Below are 11,118 nucleotides of genomic sequence, written 5' to 3'. Positions count from 1 at the left end.
GTAAATCTAAATTCTGAGTTTTGCTCATCCAAAAATTCCCATGGAAACACAAAAAAGCTCAGCTCAGAACTCATGTGAGCTCTGCTGTCGACGAGAGACAGCTGCAAGATCTCTGCGTTTTTCTGTTTGTTTTTTTTGTTTTCTCGACTTGACACAAAGTTTTGGACCTAAATATTGTCTGACAATGATACGTTTATTCAATTTAACATTTAACAGGTGTTTAAAAAAAAAAAAAAATTAACTTTAAATGATGGTTAATTTCAGACCTTTACCGTTATTTCATTCGCGTTTATATAAACAAACTGCAGGGCATCGACATGGCCAGCAGGAGGCGCTGTGGTACCGCCACTGACACGCACACGTGGTTTACGTCCCCGTGCGCCTGTGTCTGCCAATTAGAGGTTGACAAGGTTAGACCCAGAATAATTAAAACACACACACTCGCGCACACACACACACACACTTTTCATATTTGCTTGTGGAAGAATCACGTGTTGTTAAAGGTCAAGGGTCAGCAACAGTGTGGCAACCGAAAACAATATTCCTAATAATATATACCGGTACAATTAATTTTTCTCAAAGGAATAATCTTCATTAACTTAAACAATATGATGCCATTTAAGAGATGTTTGCTTTCTAGAAAAGGCAAATGCTTGTGTTAAGATAAAATTCTCAGATCTGGTGTAATTGATGTTTCAGCTTTTTTCCCCAGATATTATTACCCATCTGTTATTACAATAATGGATGGGTTTAATATAATGGTGCTCAGGACGCTGTCACGCCTGCCTCAGCCACAGTTTGAATGCACGGCCCACCAACGTGACCCAAATCTAACAAACTTTTGGTTCAAGGTTAATGCTAAAAATGTGGAATTGGTAGCTTCTGATTCTTAAATAACTTATTATTGTCAAGCAGACATCACAGTTGAGACTGGACTGGGCCCACTGGAATATCCATAGACTGGTTCCAGTAGGACATAAAGAAACTGGCTCTGCTGGGTGTCCACGATGACGTCAGGAGGGAAAACCGCGGGGAAAAAGAGGTACGTACCTCGACTGGCATGAATGTCTGTCTGTGAACAAAAGGACTTAAACCGGGACGGATTTCAATGGTTTACAATCGTTCCGAGAAAGAGCCGATTGTGTTTTAGAGCTGTTCTGGAATCCAGGGATGTTGACCTTGGTCCATCAAACATCAAAGCCAAGGAGCTTTGATCAGTGTGTGTGTGTGAGAGAGAGAGAGAACAACAACAACAACAACAATAATAATAATAATAATAATAATACTAATAATACTACTAATAATAATAATCTGTCTGTTTCTATATTGCGCTTGAAGTCAATGAGACCTTGTGTTCTGGTCCACAGCCTTTAGGTCTTTTGGTCACTTAATCGCTATGGTTACCGGGCCACACAGATTATGGAGTCCAGTTCAGTTTGGTACAGGTCTCATCTCTCTGGTGCATTGTTATCCAGACACCGATTGATGAACAGAATTATTGGTTGTTGCTCTACAACGCTTGTGTCACTGACGTGCACTTGGGCAACTTGTGCTGTTCTGTGATTTGGAGCTCAACTAGCCTGTTTGTGCTGTATGATAATGAGCTGTGGTGCGTTCAGGGTCTCATTCATGTGGTCGAGGTTTACTGTGTTAAGTTCAGGGTTATTGTGGTAAGTTCAGAGTCTCTCTGTGTGTGTGTGTGTGTGTGTGTGTGTGTGTGTGTGTGTGAGGGGTAGACAGACAACGACGGTTGTTTGAGATGTTCATCGCTGCTCCTCAGGTGTGTAGCTGCGACGGCTCTGATTATTCACCTGTCACATCGCTACTGCCTTCATCTTCAATCCTTAGTTGTACACACATGCACACACTGGTACACACACACACACCAGTCACTGAGGGTACAGATGATTGGAAAGGCAGATGGTGCTTTCTCCTGTCAGCAAATAGTCCAATAAATGATTTTGTCACCGAATGTGAGAAGTAGCTGAGTACATTTAAGTGTGAACAATAAATCAAATCATCATTTTTATTTAGCCAATAGGAATTGCTAATATAGTTGCATTGGTGCTAATGAGAGGGAGGCAACCATGTAGGCCAAAACCACAGGTGTCGCTTCATCTGATGTGATTAAAGAACGCAATAAAAATAAAGGCTAATTGTTAGCATGAAACCCTCCTTTTTCATTTTGTATATTATTTTATTGCCATAGCAGTAACACTGTTGTGCTATAGAGGTGTTTCAGATTAATATTCACGAATTGAAGCCAAATTTACTTTGTCCTAAGTGTCCTTTTTCTTGAGCTTTCTGTCTTTTCTTGTTCTGTCTCAACCCATGTGTGTGCATGCACGCATACGTACACACCCACTCACACACACTTACGCCCAGTCTGGAGGTGTACTGGGGGAGATTTGCAAGGAGCGATCAATTTGTCAGGCAGGAAATGTGTGATTTATGTGACCCTGTAGACATCTGTTAGCCTGCATTGCTTCTTTCCCTTGCATCCTTTTATTTTCTTTCGTTTCATCGGTCATCCCCCGATCCCGTCTCCCTCCGCTTTCCTCCTCCTCTGATGTCTTCCGTCTCTCCACTGTGGTTTCTCGCTCTTTCGTTGAATGCGCAATTGAATGAGATGTGATGTTAAATCATTGTCAGCAGAGATGTTAAACAGAAGAGAGGTAAAGGATCACGCAGAGCATGACAAAGAAACAAGAGAGAGCCCGTTGAGACTCACCGGCGTTTTAAACCTCCGACTTCTTGATGTTGAAAGAACAATTGGCCAGTTTTTGTTGTGGACGCCTTGAGGTGCCTCAGTCTTGCTTAGTGGCGACTAAAAACATCTCCCGCCTCAGTGCGTTATCCTTTTGACATCTATCGGAGAATCAAGAAAGTTGCTAAAAATGATGGCGATGGGAAAACGCGTAAGGCTAAATTTGGAGATCAAGAAAGAGACCACTGTTGGCGTGAGGCTAAGATGCCCCACTTAGCTTAGAGCGTTAATCGGTTGACGAATGTCTTCTTTGTTTGATGTCACTCAAAAAGTATGAAAATTTATATTGTCGGGTGATTTCTCAGTGTCCCTCATTCAAGTATTGACTGCCCCCTGGTGGACATTTGGGGTTTTGACGATTGTTGGACTGTCGGCGAAAATAGCATGGAAATCCGTTTGGAGCACGTTCTTCTACGAAATAAAGATTGATGTTCCAAAAGCTAATCAATTCTTGTGCCACACCTCCCAAGAGGGCAATATGTTGCCACATTGATTTTTTTTTATCCTGCTAATACAGGCAATTCCTTCATAATGAGGGGACAAATATCGAGGATAATCAAGTAAACATCATCAGGTTAACAAAGCATCCGCAGCTATGTTGGCGCCGCCCGTGTTGATGATTACATGTTAGATTTACTTTCATCACGCATGTTTTATCGCATTTACCGAGCCAGAAAAAATGGTGGTAAGAAGTTGATGAACTGGCAATATCTGCTAATTTAGGCTCCAAAAATTTACCGCCTCAATTTAACAAATATGTATTTATCGCTTTAACGGGTCCTTGTTCGTTCATCAACAAGTCAACTGGAGACTCCAACAGCGTGAAGAAAGCTGAAATTTACTGTGTGAGTGTGCGACAGGAGTGATGCATGGTGGGAAATCGTTTAGCACCCTCGCCGGTCCTGGGCGACAGCCCCCGGCGACGGGATGAGAAACGAGGCAGCAACAAGGATGTAATTTGAGAACGAGAGAACGAGGGGGAGGAGGGCCTGACAGATTGAAGCGCGAGGAAGAAGGGAAGGGCTACGTGATGAGGGAGGAGTGGAGGAAGAAAAAAAGAGAGGGAGGATGGAGTGACAGGAGGAAGAGAGGAAGCAGGCGAGAGCAGGAGAGGACAAAAGGATGGTGAATGACAGAACGAGGAGATGGAGGAGGGGAGAGCGGGAGAGGCTGGAAGAGTGTGACAGATCCCTCCTTCCCTCGCTCTGTGTCGAGGCGTAAACGAGGCGAGCGCTGCGTTTCTCCTCCGAGCCAATTTGAATAATGAGGCAGTCTAATTTCCTTCTTTTAGACGCACCCGCACGCACGCACGCACACACACACACACACACACACACACACACACACACACACACAGGCAGTGAGGGCAATTAGAGTGCACATGGAGAATGAAAGTGTGTGTGTGTGTGGTGTGTGTGTGTGTGTGTCTGAGCGGGAAGGCGCGCACACGGATGTTTTTTTCGGTGGAGTCAGAGCGGGCGGTCGTCTCCACAGTGACATAAACCAGAACCGGAGCGGCTAAAAGATGCTTCCCATGTGCCGCGGCCCACCAGCGTTCAGGTGTGACCTTTCCCTGAGAACTTTCTACGCCAGGATTTTGGCTAACTTGATTCTAATCCCTGTGGGCATAGGCAGTTCATATGTTCTCTACGGTCAAATATTGCCGAGCGTGGTTGTTCATCGTATGCATTAGAACATATCTAGGTGGGTCATTGAATTGACAAGGCAATAGATTGAGGAATGAAAATGGCTACTTGTCATTGCTAAAATTAGCAATGCATTTTCAGAGCCTGCTTCTCGAGCACATTGGTGCAACATTAGTACAGGCAATATGAAACATAATTGGGATAATATGTTGCTGGATCTGGCAACATCTACTCTGGGGGAAGTACAGTGGGACCTCTACTTACGAACGTCTCTACATGTGAAATTTTCAGGTTACGACACGTCTCAATGGGAAAATATTTCCTCTTGTTACGAAAGAAATTTCAGGATATGAAGTCAAAAATACGCTACCGCTGCTACTCGCAGCTCGCGGAGTTTAGCGAATGCAAACATGCTAGTAGCTGCTCTGCCATTGGCTATCGCCTAGCATCATCCTGTCATCCCATTGGCTAGGAGGGACGTCAATATGTACAAGTTTGTGTGTTTCCCAGCGTCGCCTTTGTTTAACTTTTATTTATTGTGGGTGTTCGTATGTTTGTCCATTAGATGGCGGTGTTACCACAAGTGTTAACGTTCGTTGCTAGTAATGACGGCTAATGTAAGATTAGCCTATACCGTATTGGCCCGAATATAAGACGACCCTGATTATAAGACGACCCCCTCTTTTTCAAGACTCAAGTTTGAAAAAAGACTTTTTGAACACCAAATTTAATTTTTATACAGAAAATAATTACAGTACATCTGAAACAAATGATTATATCTTCGACCCACTTTTCTCCAGATTGTCGCTACATTTCTCTATTTTCTGTTATCTCTTCTCTTATTTTCTTCTCTTTTCTTTCTTACCGCTATTTTTTATTTTTCTTCTTCGTGCTACCGCTATTTATATTTTTCTTCTTCGTGAAAGGGGTTCGCTTTGGCCTGGGACGTTAAGTTCAGCATTCGCTTCAAATATATCTGGCGCCATCTAGCGTTGTGAATGGGTATAACGTCTAGACCGCGAATGTAAGATGACCCCCACTTTTTCAGTCTTGTTTCAACGCAAAAAACACCGTCTTATATTCGGGCCAATACGGTAATAGAGTTTATTTTGTTCCTGGAGAAGCCTTGCACTGAATTCCTACATTTATTGTGCGGTAATCTAATTGTAACATGTATTTGTTACATGTTTTGATGCATTTTTATGATTAATGAAAAAAATTATGTCCGAATTTTTGGGGGCTTGGAACGGACTATTTCCATTAGTACATGGAAAACGCATCTCTACTTACGTAATTTTCAGGTTACGAAACAACTTCTGGAGCTAATTAATTTCGTAAGTAGAGGTCCCACTGTATTTTGATTGTGGTTGAGGAACCAGCTTGGTCACAGACTTACAGACTGCTCCTTTCAAGGTAGCCACAGGTAAACCAAGGCAGTAAAAATTAGCTGGGAGGGACATATGCTTTTGTACTCAGAAGTTGGGTTTTATGGGTTCCAGGTTGGGAATTTCACCTGGGCTGCCCGCCGAGGTCGAGATTTCCACTACCCACGAGTTGGCTTACAAAGATGGCTGCCCCGAGTGTAAACAGTAAACAGAGTGCGCGCCCTTCAATACTCTCTGTAAACAAAGAAATATACACATTCTGTGTTTTGCATTTCCCCTTAATTCAACGTGTTTCAAAGTTTCAGAAGGACCGCTTGTTTGTCCAGGAGTTTTAAATATTTGGACAAGACAAGCGCAAGAATGGCTTTCGTGGAGGCCGTCATCTTGTTTTCCGACTTTGTAACTGCAATGCTGAAAAGTCGAATGTGATGTCAGTCCCAGGCCAGACTTCTGAATTCTGAGGTTAATGGAACGCAGCATTTGACGCGATTGACAGAATCACAATGCTCTGGAAGCCTGACTGCCACCTAGTGGTTCGGTGGCGTAACTGCATAGTTCTGATAAACATAAAAGGAAACAATACAATTGTCCGATCTGTATGCTAACAACATGCGCGGACAGCGAAGAAATCAATCAGTATGGAATGACTGGCAGCTCAATTAAATTTGGCGTGAAAAATATAGATTTATGGATTTCTTTTAAATATCACGGACATTTCTTCCACCACCAAATCCCAGCCGACGGAACCGACCAGGGTGGGAGTTGGCAGGGCAGTTTAATTGATTTCCTCCTTTTCATACGCTCCGAGGAGATTTAGCAGATCAGACGAGTGCAGCAGCGGGCGAGCCAGCGAGGGGCCGCAACACGGTGAAAGCGTGAGCGAGGAAAGAGCGTTGAGGGGTTTGGCAGCGAAGCATGAAGACGGGCGTGTGCGCGCGCGCGTAGTCGTGAGTGTGCGCGTTTGTGTGTGTGTGTGTGACCTTGTCTGACTGTGTGTGAGAGCGAGGCAGAGGGGAACGAGCGAGCCGGCGAATAGAAGGGGAACCTTGAAACCGTCCTCCCGCCCTCGCGCCTGTTCCCCTCTCTCCCATGCGCGCGCTGGCTTGTCCTCGTGCGTACCTGCCTGAACGCCTGCTCACTCGGAAGCGACCAAAGGGCTTTTTTTCTTTGACGCGCCGAAACGGCCTTTTCCTCTACGCGTCCAAACCCTTTTGTCGTTACTTTCAAATGCGAGAAATAGAACAAAACAGGTTGGCGTGATATTTCATATCATTATCAAAAACTAGCTTGCCGATAGTGTGAAACGCGATTTGCCCAAGTTACGTGAAAGGCTAGGCAGAGTTTAGTCACAGCACCGTGTTCCAGACCCAGGAAACCAGAAAACTTCGTTGTGGCCGAGCATTTAGAAAGAAAATGACAGAGAAACAAGACTGGGCCAGCACCGCTGCTGGGATGTAAGTCGTAAGGGCTGAGCATTCGCGATCAGACTTATTAAACGAGCTTTCAGCAAGCGTAACAATAATTTACACCTGTCGCTCAATTGCCGTGCATAATTTATGCATCGGAGTTTCTGTTGATGAAGGAGTTTGCAGTAGCCAGATTATGGATGGAGTCAAGACCCCTCAAGCTAGGTGTTGTAAATCTCAGGTTTTTGTGCCCGTCCATAAACGTAAGAATCGCAGCAGCCTCCATGTCGTTCCGGTGAAACCTGGCAATTCTGGATCACGTCTGGTTGCTGTTTGTTAAGCTTTTGTCAGGTCAGATCAGGGAGGCCAGCCCGCCGCCCACATTCTCTCGTAAGTCGACACACAACCGAGCCAACCGAGAGGGTAGAGTCCTCTCGGCTGATGCTAACATGCATTTTACGTAATCGACCGAAGAAATCCGGTTTCCTTATGTGCCTGAAAACGCCATGGCTGCTATTACGTGGTGTCGCAACATGAATTTTCCGCCATCTTTCCATAGATTCAAAACATTTCATAAGGATAGCCACAGATGATTTGTAGCGGGTTTGAGCAAGACAACGTCCACGACGATATTGACAGGTAATTCGCGCCCCTGAATTTAAGTGCACATTTGTTGACAACTTGTCGGAGACTGTGTGAGTTTGTCAGGACATCTTCAGACCCTGCCAGGCCATCCCGCCACCACTTTGTCAGAAGCAGAATGGCGTCCGAAAATTGCATTTTGAAAAAAGAGGCAAAATGCCGGGAAAATCTCTGCGACCTGACTCGTAATCAGGCCGCTGCCGTTTCTCATACAGACTAAGTGCCGACGAGCATTCGGATGCTGGCTGTTTCCAACACACACACGCTGGTACACACGCGCGTGTGCACACACACACACACACACACACACACACACGCTTTCCAGCACTGTTTACACAGACGGGCTATTCATCTTTCCCTCTACCAACATCAATAAATGATGGCTGCTCGCTCTCTCTCCCCTCTCTCTCTTTAAATATTCATCGACGGCGCGGCTCGTCTCGCTCGCTAAACAGCCAGACAACTTGTGTGCACACCCACAACCGCACACACAGATGCACGCGCACACACAGACACACACCCTTTCTTGCCCTGCAGTGCATTAGCAATTCAATCCTTCGTCTTGAACAGTGGCATTAGGCAGTCGCGTGCACACACATGCACACCCCCCATCACACACCAACACACACAATTTTATACAAGCGCACAATCAGTTACACACTTATTATTCACACACAATTATGGGGGAAAAAACGCTTGTCCACACCAGAGAATCCAGTGGCAGCTTTGACGTCAGGGGATGAGTCTGTGTGTGTGTATGAGTGTGAGTGTGTGTGTATGTGTGAGTGTGTGTGTGAGTATGATGAATTCCTACACTACGGGATGGCCTTCATCACATCTTAAGGGACGGCCCGTGGTGTTTCCTGTCGGCTGTGTTAAGATACGTAGCCGTTTGGTCTTCTGCAAGCCATTCGTCAGGAATAAATAAAATTTGACTTTTACTTCAGGGTTTAACCTTGTTGTTAATTTAGGAAGAAACAAATCTAGAGAGATGCAAACAACAACACTCTTTTTAAGTTTCTTTGAGGAAATTGACATCAGCAATGTTGAATTGAAAGAACGATCTGCTGTTCAGGATCCTGATGTTTATCACAAATTAACCTCCAGCAAATGTAGCCGTTTTAACCTCCTGTCGATTTATTCCTCTGTCATTAGCGTGTGTACCGGATGTTGCGCCCCTCTCTAACCTTCCATGGAAGGCTTTCTTCCCTATTTTCCTCCTAATTATGCTCTTTTGGATTCTGAAGGTCAACTAGAATGTGTTCAAAAATGAAAATGAGAGGAGCGGTGACTTCCACCAAGTTTAAATTTCCCATAATCTGGAAGTGGAACGTCGGTGAGGACTCATACCGTATATTCTGCCATTCTGCAATTCGATGGGGAGGGGCTCCCTGCATCATGAAAAGTGAAGCTCCAATGTCCTTCACCCTTGACTTTTGGCCCTTTTAAACATTTCAATAACAAGACAAGCATCATTTAGTGTCGCTGCCTTCATGACAAATACGGGCAAACGGGATACGGGATACTTGCCTGGATGACCTCACACTGTTTTCAGTCTGACTTCCCTTGACGTCGTCAACATCTCCACTGCTCTTCTTGCCATCTGTTGTCATTATCAACATTTATTTTGGCAGTAGACGGAGGCGCTTTAGACCATAATCAAATTATGCTAACAGGATGTAGTTGCTGCCGTCAGGAACAACTAGCAACGTAGACGTTGAGACCGATGCAGCAGGAAATGGACTCAGAGGACAACCGCAAGCTCAGCCAATGACCTTCAGGAACTCCTTGACAAGCAACCCCGAACAAATCGTAAATAACTTAATAACAACGTCTTCCATGAATTGGGAAACAGTTTAAAAACTGAATTTTGTATTTTAAAGAGAAAAATCTGTAATGCGACGAAACGAGAAGAGGTGCCGAGTCTTTTCCCGTTCACTTCCTTGCATCCTTTTATCCCTGTGTGTGTGTGTGTGTGTGTGTGTGCGCGCCCGCGCATATATGCACACGTGTGTGAATGACTCATCTTGAACACACACGTCAGGATGAAAGGGTGTGGGCGACCGAAAAGACCAAGTGCGTGTGTGTGTGAGAGAGGGAGAGAGAGCGAATGAGAGAGAGAGAGACATCCGTCCATGCATGAATGGATTCTTGCTCCGCTCACGTTTTCAGACAACAGGAAAACAGTTTGTCCCACTTTTCCAGGACCAAAGTGAGTCACTTGTGTCCCAGGAGCTATTGCTTACAGCCCAGATTTTTGATTGCAAATGTGTGCTGCAGGTTCTTCTTTGTTGCGTTGCGTTTCTCACCTTTTGGTGTGGGACCCGATGAAAGTGAGAAGCTGTTGTGAAGGTCTGGGATACCTGTGCAAAGGTTAAAATTAGCATGTTTGCAGAGTTTGATATTTACTTCACATTCGTTACGCAGCGTCTGACCAGCCAGCAGCTCGCCTACGCGTCGGCTCTGTGGAGCGAAAGGTTAAGCTCGGCTTGTTTGTGCCGGTACAGGTTTGAAATATGGCATCACGCCATCTGTTGAATGAACCGTGGTCATTTTGCGTTGGTTGTGCTACGATCTCTCAAATCACTTGTGTTTACGTTGCTCATTCTTGGTGTTTCCTCTGAGTCTGGAATCAGAGATTTCGGGTGAAACCTCCTCTGGGGACACTTTCGTCTGTTTGTTTTCCTCAGAGCCAGAGTAAGGGGTCATCGGTCCAATCAGCAGAATTCCCATCCACTAGAAATGAAATGTTACCATTTTTCTGTACCGCCTTAATTACAGGCTGTTTAACATGCACAGGCACATGGCCCACTGTAAATAAAATGCAAATTGGTGCCCAATTACACACTTTAACTACTGGACTCGCACAGCTCTGTGCATAAAAACCGTCGCTTCCTAACCAGAATTACATGGATTTTTTGTTACGTAGAAGCTTTAATCGGTGCACCAAATCAAACAAAATAAGGTTCAGCAGTTATTTGATGGGAAAACGAACATTTCTGGCATGCTGATCTTTGTTAGTGTGTTAGCTTTGATAATTTGATGTTGAAAACAACTACTGGAATACTTTCTTGCTTCAACTACTTAAATATGTTGATTCATTGTGCTGACACGTAGCAACAGCTAGCAGACTGAATACAACACTTAATGTCTTTTTTAGAACCCTAAATTGTCCTTAATTAGCATGTCACGCAAATGATTGTGATCTCTACAAATTAGAATTTTTTATTTTATTTCTAGCCCTTTAAAAGGGTAGTATCTTTACATAATGA

This window comes from Takifugu flavidus, chromosome 3 (assembly GCF_003711565.1).
Source record: "Takifugu flavidus isolate HTHZ2018 chromosome 3, ASM371156v2, whole genome shotgun sequence".
NCBI classification, from domain to species: Eukaryota; Metazoa; Chordata; class Actinopteri; order Tetraodontiformes; family Tetraodontidae; genus Takifugu; species Takifugu flavidus.
This window is presented reverse-complemented; position numbering follows the sequence as displayed.